We start from the raw sequence: 12701 nt of genomic DNA on the forward strand, positions 1-12701 counted from the left end.
TTGTAACCAGAAACGGATCTTGAAAAAGACTGCTAAAACCAGAAGACAAAGCTTGACTTTCAGCAGTTTCGTAGCGCAAGTTTAACCATAAATTTCTCCCACCTCAGAATGGAATTGAAGAAACTGAAAGAGGTTTATGTAGTGCAGAATATTAGGAAGAAAAGCCTCTTTCAGTTTGCAAAATTAAGTTCTCGGCTGCTCAGGAAAGCTTTTAGAAGTTAACTAGTAAAAACAGTTTTTCTGCTAAAACAGGCTGCTACAGGGGTTTCGTAGCGCGCTACGAAAACTCCTAGTTCAGTGATTTCGTAGCTACTTTCAAAATTTCTCCAAAATGATGTGAGATATGACTTATAAACACCTGGTAAGACTTCTAAAACATGGAATGAGGCTTTCAAACATTATTTGGAAAAGAGATATGATCTTAAAAGACTTCTAACCTTATGACCTAACCCTTAAAGCATGAAATGACCTAGAGACCCTTTAACACCATGACTATAAGAAGGGTTTGTAAATGAGAATGACACTAATTGTGATAAGATGACTCAAAAATTATAAGACTATGACTAGAAACAAGGCAACTTTCCAAAGCTTAGGGACAAAGATTTTAGGGTGATAACACCATGGTTGATGGACACAGTGATGTGGACAAAGCAACTAGGTTCATTGAATAGATCCAGGAGATCCATCAGACAGTACAGGAACAGCTGGAAAAGAGCCAAGCCAAGTACAAGGCTAGGCATGATAAGCATCGGATGGAGCATAGTTTTCAAGTTGGAGACCAAGTCTGGCTGTATATCACCAGGGACAGGATGCAAGGTGAAGGTAAAAAGCTAAAGCCTATCAGGTATGGACCCTCTAGGATACTTGAGAAGATTGGTGAAAATTCTTTTCGCCTTGATTTACCAGCTTACATGCACATCTACTCAGTCGTAAATGCAGATTGCTTGAGACTGTTTGAACCTTCAATGGTTGAGGATCCTGAAGAGCAAAGTCAATTACCTTCTATCGATGACCTACTACCTAAATATCTTAATGAATTTCAATAAGACATAATGATGGACAGGAAGGTGAGTACGACGTGCAGGGGAGATGTTGAGTACCTCAAGATTGGGCTCAAAGGTTCAAAGCCGAGCAGTGCAAAGTGGATTGAGATTGGACAAGTGAGAAAGCAATACCCTCACTTAGTCGATGCTTGAAAACCAACTTTTGGTGGTCCAAAAGCTTTTTCAGTGGGAAGGCCGTGATCCGAATTGGATCCATAAAGAATTGTCGGAAAGACCATGACTGTATCAGGTTGGACAAACATCAAAGAATTCCAAAATAGCGATCAAAAACACCCTGACCCAGTGGTAATGGCAGCCAGCATGGAACGACAAGGACCTTGGTCAAAGTGCGCTGACTAAGGCCCATGGAGACTGTGCGGGAGGTCAAAGTAGCCCCTAGGAGCCCTGGATCAAGAAAAAGAGGTGAATTTTGATGTGCGATTAGTGCTAATCGCGCATCGTTGGGTGAACGGGGCCGAAATGGAGGAAGCCCGAGCACACGGACGCATGGGGAGCCAGAGAACCGTGGGCGAAAAGGCAAAAGTGATAAAAGGACAAAGGCGGGACTCGCGCTCTAGAAACCGACGGTATTGATCGGGGCGCCCTCAAATGGTAAGCGGTTTTGGAGAAAAGTGGAGCGATTCCACTCAACGATCGACGCGTGGCAGGTGGAGGTGAGAGAAAACCACCGTTGATCGCGCGCTATCAGTCGAGCAAGTCAACCGCGCGAAACATGCATATGGCGTTGGATCTGGGGGACCTAGATCAGATGGCTGAGATCGCGCCTGATGGGGGAAGCGAAATCGGCGAAGGAGTAAGCTGCGATTGGTAAGGATTTGGAGTTCGTTTGACCACCACGATGGAGAAAGACTTCATGCATGATGTAACTGAAGAAACGAACTGACGAAGCAAGTTGGCGTCGTTTAGAGGAGGACATGTGGCCACTCCCTGAGTGCTGATTATGACGCCAAACAGGGAACTCCAAGCGCAGTTGCAGAAGGTGAATCAACAGAGGCGGAAGAGGAACCAACAGGAATGGGAACGGATGGCTTCAAAGCGATGAACAGAGACAGAATACATAGTGAACAGTCTGAGAGACGAAGAAAGAAGACAGAGAGACCAGAATCCTGAGAGGAGGACGGAATACACAGAGAACAGTGAAGCAAAAGCGGAAGAGGATAGAGGGCCGAGCTGACCAGAGGCAGCATCGAGCACCAAAGGCTTGAGAGATCCAAACATCCCAGAGAGGATCTATCCGCGCTGAGCACCACATTGGGCTCTCCATTGTAGGCCAGAAGATCACAGAGTTGGTAGGAAGAATAATTCTATGTACTCAAGTGGCTTGGGGAATCCAAGAACCACCCTACCAAGCAAATCTGTTTCAGGTGACTCATATTGAGCTCCTGCATTGTAATTCTCTGCTTAAAGACACAATAGAACAAGGCCACCATTGAAAGCTGGACCCGGGATGTAGCCCTGGAGAATAGGGTGAACTCCTTATTAATTTCTTGTGTTCTTGTATTGCTTACTGTATTTCTCTGTTGTCTTTTCCATTTAATTGTTTGTGTATTGGCAATCTGATCGATCCGTTGCTTCAATAACATAGAACACACACCAGCACATGAGTTTGTAATACCTTTTTTTATTAAATCTTCAACTAATTTCACTCATACGGTGAATATCAGATCAAAAATTAAAGAGATGAAAATAAATGAAAGTCAACATATGAACTTACTATTGGAGAATTTTGGTTAATTTTACCTCAGATATCATCTTCTCCAATATTAACTCACTTCTTTCTTTGATTAAAATTAAAAGGATGAAGAATTTGAATTGAGTGAAATATTATTGACCCACAATCATCACTTATCAAATTTAAACTTAAAACAAGCAACAAACTAGAAGAAAACAATGTTTCATGTTCTAGGAATCTGAAGTAAATTGAATTCATCAGAGATGAGAATGTAAATATGCTCCTTAATGAATCACAGTGATAAATTCTCTCTTTCATTTCTTTATTTTGAGTTTGTATTAGCCCCATTATATTGAAGTTGATTCGAAATCCCAAATAATATATCAATTATATATATGAAGATGATTTGAATATTTAAATGATAAGTATGGGGTGAATATCAAAATTCGAAATAAAAGATAATTCCAAATGAATTAATCATGATCTATTACTTTTACCTATTCCAAATTTTCCATGAATTGCTACATTACCATAGTGAATGCTCAAGAGTGCCTTTGTAGTAAATGAATATGATTTCTAAAAGATGGTTGATATAATAAAATGTGCATCCAATAACGAATGAAAAGAAAAAATTTAAATGAACCGGAAGTGATGAAATATTTCATTAGCCAAGCAGATTTCCGAGAAGAGTAAAAGAGGTCCATGTGCATATATCATGAAGAATGTATATCCCTTTAGTCAGAAAGTCACACCTATGATTGAATTCTCATATTTTTCAAAGTTATGATTGAAGCACATCCAAGTTTTGAATCATCATGATAACATGAAAGTAGCATACATATTTAAAGATAATGGAAGAAGACTTCATGTCATCATAGCGAATTTTTCCTTTCATAGATGTAATGGAAATGATAGTGGGAAAAGGAAATGTGAGGCTCAAATAAGTAAATCTTGGAATTTGTTTTTAAATGCTTCTGATATAATATAATTCCAAGAGTTTTCTAAGACAACAAATTTGAAATTGTGAGAAAATTCTAGAAAAATGTTAAGTAACAGATTAGGTTTTCGAATTTAATCAATTAGAGGCTCTCAGTCCCTTTGGAAGAAATGAATATGACTAAAGGGAAACAATTTGGAAATTGTGATGCAATGGTTCAACTTTATCTTCACAATTTTAATATTTGGAACACGCAGATATAAACTCATAGATAAGATCATTTGGTGTAAGAATTTTATGCAAAAACTTCCTCTATTTGTATAAAATCTAAGTTTTATAATGAGCGTAAGCATTTGATTCCAGTTGTACCAATGAGAGACAGAATATGATCATTTAACCATAACATAAATTTCCGAATTTCTGCACATATGAGCATTATCGAAGAAAAGTATCGGCGAAATATTATAGTTGTATTTTTTGAAACATGCGATATTATGAACTTCTAATAGGCCTTGATTAAAGATACGAGCAAAAATGTATATAATAGGTCTTTTATCGGAGTTTCAATATCGAGTGTACAAAAGGAGAACAACTAATTTGAATTTTGCGATATGGCAAGCGGGAAGTTATATCGGGGATCTTGTATCACAAGTTACCTACGGGGAATTCTTATGATCAAATTGTATGAGATGGATGATGTAGTATGGAGAATGCGATATCACGAAATGTTTTATCGGGTTTCGAAGGCAATGGGGCTATCGTAGGATCGGAGATATTTGGTGCAATCTTATTTGAAAACCTTCGATATGCGATTTAATGAGCAGATGCGATATCTTTTAAAACTGAATTTAAATGTGGTATTGGGTCCAGGACATCAAAACTTTTAAAACATGTGCTTCAACTAAAATTGTGATTTATAAACGGATGCGATATCTTTCAGAACTAGAATTAAATGTGGTATCAGATTCGGAATTGGGTGGATATCGCAATACTTCAATTGATGCTTTATATGAAATGTACCGACATTAGGACGCTTTGATAATGATATACAGCAATACGATGAGATTGGGGAATTTTAAATTATCCAAAATAGAAGTCCCCAACTCAATTTTTCCTTTCTATAACAACTCCATTCAATAATTTGATTAACCATCAGATTATTTGATCGGAGAAAGATGTGATCACGACTTTCTCATAAGGAGAGTTGTGATATTATAATGATCCAACATTAATTTCCTAATAATGTATTTAAAAGTCTAAGAAAAATTTTAACGAAATATATAAGGAAAATTAATGAATCCTCAAATTCTGACAAAACAACTTCTACTTCCCTGAGCATGTTGCAGATTTAAAATAGTTTCCTACTTGTTCCAAGTCTCTAGAATCAAAGCAATGAAGACCTGCAAAAATAAACATAACATAAATAGGCAATAATTTATGAAAAAGAAAATCAAACAATAGATGAAGATGAACCTTTAAAATGCATACCCAGAAGAAAATTGACCGTAAATTTTACCTCATGAATGTTCAATTTCTCCCATGTTCAGTATCATCTACGTATTTGATCTTAAAAATGATAAGTAATGAGTTTCACTAAATTTAATCCACCTCCAATTTACATCAGAATACAAGAGTAGTGAAAATGAGTTCCTTATCAGAAATACTTATGAATCCAAAATTGTTAAGCTGTAGCAAATTCTTGGAATTTCTTCATGTATGATCATCGTGATGAATTTTTTGCAAAATAATACAATCAATTTCTTTTCACAAATATGTATGATTTACGAGCTTCTAAAATATTCAAATTTGTTTTTCCAAAAATGAAAGGGAATGCCCATAAGAAGTTAGATTCATTACTTGCTTTATTGAAAAATGAAATAGGTGCTAACAAAAAAGAAATCTAATCTAAATTAATCTATTCCTAATTCTAACTTAATTAAGGAAACATAACTAGGTATAGTCATACTTCCATTTTAACCACTCTCTCATTTTAATTCCTACATGTATGCACAGATCAATCATTAGTAACAAAAATATAAATAAAAGTAAACTAAGGAAAATAAATCTGAAAGCAGAATGTACAGTTATTGCTAATATATTATTTATAATTACCTTCTCTTGAAATGTCCTTTCCAGTTGAATTTCAATTGGATCATAGAAATCTGGATGGATTTCCACTATTGATTGGGAGATGTTCAAAAGAGAAGATGACAGGCCAGATCGTGAGAATGAACTTTTAGATACAATGGCCTGCATAAATTTGTTAGTGTTATGTACAAGTGTTAAGCTATTAACAATCTTCTGTGAAAGAAAACTTTCCAAATATTTTTCAAAGGGGTCTATGAAAAATGGATAAAAATATGTTAGATACAGTGGAAGATTATTAATTGAATCAAATTGTTGGTCATATTGTGAAAATTCACTCTCTTGTTTACACTACCTTTGAGAAGGTAGAAGTAATCGATAAGAAATGAACATCAGTTGAAATTGGAAGAGAAATAGCTCTTGATGTTCATGATTAGAATCTGAAACTTCATTTTCCCATTCAAACAATGCAACAATTGAGTGTTCAATACTAATATTCTCAATATGCCAGCACAAATTACCTAAAAATCAAAAATTAAAAATAGAAAACAATTATTGTTACAAAACAATTGGGATTGATTTAAAATAATTTCCTTTTCACAAGACTTGGTCAGAATAATAGAATTCAAATGATTTCTAATACCAACTTGTGAATTAGAAAGAGAATCATGACTATGAATAGGAATGAGATCTTGATCATCATATAAATCATAGATTGGAATGTTTTCTCGAATGCTGAAATCATGAGTATGATTAATTATTTGAAAATGAGAACTATTTGAAACAATTTCTGAATTAGAGTGTTCTTCATTTTCACATTTGATTAGACTTTGATCATGAGGATTCAATAGTGAAGTAGACAAATCAATGTCCTCAATGTCAAAGTAACTATCATAAATGACCTCATGACATTCATTAGAATTCCTTTCGATCTTATCCAATGTATCAAAACAAGAAGGAATATAAAGCACATGTTCATTAATGTTAGAAGAATGATCAATAATTAATTCTCTATCTTGATAAAAACTAATTGGCAATTCATTAAGATCAACCTCTCTGTTTTCTAAAATATCATTAATATTAAGAGGGGATAAATTGCTATCAACAAAAATATCAGGATAAAGGGAAAAATGAGAATCAAAAGAAATAGATTTAAAAGTGTCCCTTTTTAAGAACTCTAGTGCATTCTTCTCATTGTAAATTTTAGATTCAAGAGCATTCATTTGTGTACTTGTTCTTTCTTGAAGAATGTTTCTTTGTTGTTCTGAATTTGGCATTTGGTCATCGTAAAAGAATTCAAAAATTTGTACAACAAGTTGCGTGTTATTGGAAACTTTGCTTGTTGCTTCTACCTGCTGATTTATGTTCTGATTTTTGAATTTAACGCACAGTAATTCTTATATTTCAAAGCGGTATTTTCTTCAAGATTGTTGCTAGTATCTTCTTGCATTTGAGTAGTAAAATTCTGCAAGCTTTGTGATTGAGATTCGCTGACATGTGAAGGTGAATCTTGATCATTATTAATATTGTAAGAAGTGTGCACTAAATAAAGAAATTGATCATACATAATAGAGGCCACTTCATCATCATTTGTTTGCACCTCCATATTCGAATTCTCAATTATGTTAGTGAAATTGGAAGGAGATTGAACAAAGCTTGAAATAATTTCACATAGATTATGAATAGTAGGAAGAGAGAAAATGTATTCATACCAATCTAATAATTCTTTTTTTGAGGGGTTTTCTTTAATTTTAAGACTCAAGCAATTTAAACAAAATCGAATGGTAAAATCAATGAAAGTCTCATTTTCAAACCTTCATAAATCTTCGATTTCATCATATACCTATTCATATAACAGTCAAATTTACAAAGGAACATTGTAACAAATTGATCCCAGCTGTGAATTGAGGCAACTGGAAGTGATTAACACCAGCTTCTGGATTTTTCCAAGAATGTAAGAGTAAATATCTTGCATAAAATACCTTCATCAATTCCTTGAAAAGTAGAATTTGAAATTTTTTGAATGAATTGTAAAGCATGATTAAATGCAGAAGCATTCCCCTTACCATTAAAATTTACCTGAGACAAGAGCCTTAGCACTTCAGGTGGAGTATTGGAAGATGCACATCCATGGATACAACTCCAAATTGGAAGTTTAATAGGAGCCATCGTGATAAATAAAATGTTAGAATACAAAGACTCCAATAGACAACAAATTTCAGGCCCTCCTTCTAGCGCCAAAAATGTTGAAGCCTCAAAATTCACTGCAACAACATTGGGGGATGACCAACTGGTACGGACCTTAAAGCAACTCCTTTTATATTTGGAATGTTGGTTCTAACTAGTTCAACTAGGTCTAGTTACCTTCTCTCAATCCCAAAAATGGCTTACAATATGACTTTCATCCACCAATGGATAAGAGACATCAGATCATACCTCTTGCTTCTCAGGCAAGAAAGTGATCCTTAAGCTAATTTGGGGCTCAGCCAAGCCACAACTAAATTTTGTCTCTTTGGGAATAAGACTTATAAGAATGTAAAATTAAATATAAATGCAAACTTATTTTATAATGCAAGAAAAAGGAACTAAATCATAATCCTATCTCAATTAAGCAGATATAGATCTAACCCAACTGAAAGAAAGATATTTAAATGCTTGGGATTTAAATATGTCTATCTTATAATGAATATCAAGCTAACAAAGTAGTTCAATTAACTGACATTATGTATACCAAAACATATTCTATTTAGATACCTCTTAACTGAAATAATAAACCAACAACATTGAGGAAGACGTTCACAAAATTATATTGATTGTTTAATTAGTAGTTCGAATAATTAAACAATAACATGAGAAAATAGTTCACACCATATCACTATTTGTTAAACCAGTATTAAATGAATAAATAGTTACTTAGAAATCAAAATTCAACCCATAAGAGCAGAGATAAATAATATCATATGATTGAGAAAAATTACTCATACCAACAATAGTACACAAATATGAATAAAATGACACATTTTTGCCATCATAAAATGAAACTAGTATTTAAAATAGTAGTATTAGAAATACCAATTTATTGAATCCATTTCTCTAGCTCTAGTCTCCAATAGTCTTTTACATTGCGTGAACTTCTGTTGTTACAACAAGCGTTGTAGAAGTGCAAACTCTTCCCATCAATCATAATTCAGAATGCAAAACAAAAATCCTTAATAATCCCCAAATCAAAGATTTTCTCTCCTCCCACCTATATCTCTGAATTCCTATTACATAAGTGCTTTTAGAATTCCAGAATTGTTGAGGAGAGAAGCCCTTATTACATTCTACAATCTGCTAGTTATAATAGTTTTCAAAAAAATTCTTAACAAGAAAGTTTGTTGAAGAAAACATTTGTTTAATCAATTTTCATTGGTTCATAATTCCATTCTTCCATCGTTGGAGCCTTCTCATTGATTGAGATTCTTTTATCTTTATCTCTTCAATTGTTTTCCTACAAAACAAATCAAAACAAAATTTAAAATACAAAAATAAAATCAAAATGCTAAATCTAGAATTAAAATAAATCCAATCAAATTCAATTAAATAAATAATTGAAAAGGAAATCTGAGCTTTATATTGATACCTGTGATGATTTAATTAGCCAAGGAGATTATTGATGAATGAGTCTGCACTCATAATAAGTCATGGGAAAATAAGAATGCAGAAAATAAAACTCAGAAAATTGATTTGGTTAAAAATTCAGAGCTTGATCTTCTGCTGAATTTTATACCTAATAAATGATCAAATATTGAAATGAAACCACTTCAGAAATATTCTCAACAATTTTATGTTTCCAATGAGTCATCATGAGCCTCATTTGTTCAAGTAAAACTCCATTTATGAGCTTCTGAAGTTGGTATATTAAAATTGTCAGAATTCTAGAATTTTTGTTGCTTGGGCTAAATATCAGAGTTTTTAATTTAATTCTAATCCTAACTTAGATTGCTAATATTAATTAATTAATACTAATTAATTTTGATTATGTTATTAATTTATTACAATTTTGATTAAACAATAGTAAGCAAAATTTAATAATTAAAATATTATTATATAATATTTATACTATAATTTGAATTATATTAAAATTTTAATATCAATTATAATTATACTATAATTATATTATAATATAAATATTATATTTTAATATTATAAACAAGCCATTACAATGAATCCTACTCCATTAATCACACAAACCATTAGAATTAACCCTACTCCATTAATCACACAAACCATTAGAATCGACCCTATTCAAATACAAACCATTTACGTAGCCATAAATGAGGAGGGTGAGTGGAGGAGTTAATGAAGAGAGGATAGAGTGATAAGGAAGGTGAGTGGAATAGTGAGGTGGAGGAGTCAATAGTTATAATGAGTATGACCAAAACTTAGGATTCAAAAATTTAAACCATCACATTTTTTCAAATCGTACTATCGCAAATTAGTTGAGGTGCTTGAGGTTCTTGCGATATGCGATATGCAATATCGCAATATCGCATCGCATTTTTTTTATTTTTCAATGATTTTAAATTTCAAGATTTTGGATGGGAAGGTGAAGTGCGGCCCATGTTAATTAACCATCCTACAAATTGGACTTCAACCATTTTACAATTTTGAGAATTTGGTCTTGGCAACTTGTTTTAAAATAATAAAGTGGAGTAAATTAGCAAGATTTCGAAACATGTTTTCATCCGTTGTATGATTTAGCTGGGTCATTTTGTAGGATAGTTAGTGAAAAATCGAAAGAATATTAGTAAAAACTAAATAAGAGTTAATATTTATAATGAATGATTATTGAACTTAATTAGCTATGAAAAATCAAAATATTATACATTTATTTACATTTTTTTTCCAGGCGAGAAAACAATGAAACTTTAATGGAGTGCCATTTAGAAACCAGTTGATCAAATAAGTCGAAACAAGTATTGATGGAAATCTATGAAAAGTAAAATTCAATAAAACAATTAAAACAGAAATCTGAAGAAAACTAAAAAATGAAAAAATTGTAAGACAATTAACTAAAATGAAAATCATAAAATATGCTTAGCCAAAAATTAATGGAAAGGGTCCCCATTACTTCAAGTAATGGTGCGTGTTGGGTTTTTCCTAAAACAATGATGACACACTGGGAAGAACGAGTTATCTCTGGTTAAAGATAATGAACTTTAATTTATCCAAAGGTTAAAAGTAATGGAGCTCACGAAATCGCTAACAGTAAAATATTTCCATAGGTCCCACATAAAATAGATTAAGCAATATGAGTCTGTAAAGATAAGTACTCAAAGAAGACTAGAGTAAAAGTCATGAGTCCAAATTTGGGAAAATTTGTTTTTATTTTTTATTTTTTAAAACTACCTCACATAATAATAGAAGAAGGTAGAGATAAGAGGTTTTGATGAAGCATATATCCATTTTATGATTGTATCGAACATCGCTTCACTGCCAACGAGCCTGAATAGTACCCCAATGAAGTTGTCCTTTATGCCATAAAAGCCTAGTCCCACTGCCAATGAGTGTCCATAGTCCTGATGAGTTCACTTGTATTTCCCATGCTTCTTCTTTAATCACTCTTTTTATAAGCATATTTGCAAGCTTGTAGTTTATGATGTATTTGAGTGAAATAGGTGGGATGATAATAGAGATTTATGTTTAATGGACATAATACTATCATAATGTTTGCTCCGAATTCTTTCCCTGCATCTATGTGGTGCAGGGAAATTCTCAATGTCGACAAAGACAATTCCTCTAACCTGAGAGAGCAAGTCTCGCCACAAACAAACAATATATGGAAAACTTCCTTAAGCTAGAATCAAATAAGAGGGCCTACCTCTTAGAACGCTATTCCTCTTGGTGATGATCCTGCTTCCTTACTCCAGCTACATTTCGTTTCCTTCCTTCGAATACTTGAAACAAACAAACAAACAACAACAACAAATGTGATAGCATACAAATTGCATTCAGTCTACTTAACAGTTCAAGGAACATTAAGCCATCAAAAGTAAGATAACACTTTAATGTAGGAAATCAATCAATAGTTGTATTCATATAACTTCAGAAAGAGATTACAACCAATTCCTTGACATTGTTGGTCTCCTCCTACGTATCCGTGTTCCCACACTTCTGCTAGCATCTCATTGATAGCCCCAACAATGGAAGTTTTAAGACTTCTTCCCTTTAGTCTCAAACCAAACCAAACACACTATTCTCCCTCAAACATCAACTAGAGAGCTACAATCTATCATATATTACTGATTATTCAAGCTCTGAAAAATACTAAGGCTGAAAAAACTACATCCAAAAACAAGTTTAACTTGGGAAAGGAGGGGCTTATATAGCTTTGATGGAGGGGATATGTTTCCCCTTATCATGGGATAGGCCTTACCTCTTGGGTTTGTTCCATCCTAATAGGGGAAAGGAACCCAAACTAACTTCCTCGGCTCCATCCAGCCCAACCATTTACCGGACTTCCGTTACGAAGCTTCTAGACCTGGAAGCTTCGACTCCATATTTAAAAAACTTGCCAAAAGAGGATCGGCACGACTGAGACAAGGCTCAGTAGCGTTGATCGGCACTAGTCCCAGTGTTAAAATCTATAGATCAGCGCAGGGGATGAACTGGTCATTGGAACCAGTCTTGTAAACTGGGGTAAAAGGAAGATTCTTGGGAAATGATGCAAAAGGGTAATGTTCTGCTCATGAAGAGAGACTTAATGGGAGTTTCTTCATGATGGGAAAACATATGAGGGTCACTGTAGAGGTCCTCTGAGATCTTGGAATGGGGAGTACAGCGACAGTGACAAAATGTTCTGTAACAGATGGCCCCTAAAGCGTGAGGGCTGAACTAGAGTGAGGGGTGAAATGGTTTACAAGTAGATGCGGGGAACTAGAGTCGGTCGTCGGAAAACCTG

The sequence above is a fragment of the Pinus tabuliformis genome, chromosome 9 (genome assembly GCF_031772625.1).
Source record: "Pinus tabuliformis cultivar Carrire ecotype Pingquan chromosome 9, CPIR1, whole genome shotgun sequence".
NCBI lineage: Eukaryota > Viridiplantae > Streptophyta > Pinopsida > Pinales > Pinaceae > Pinus > Pinus tabuliformis.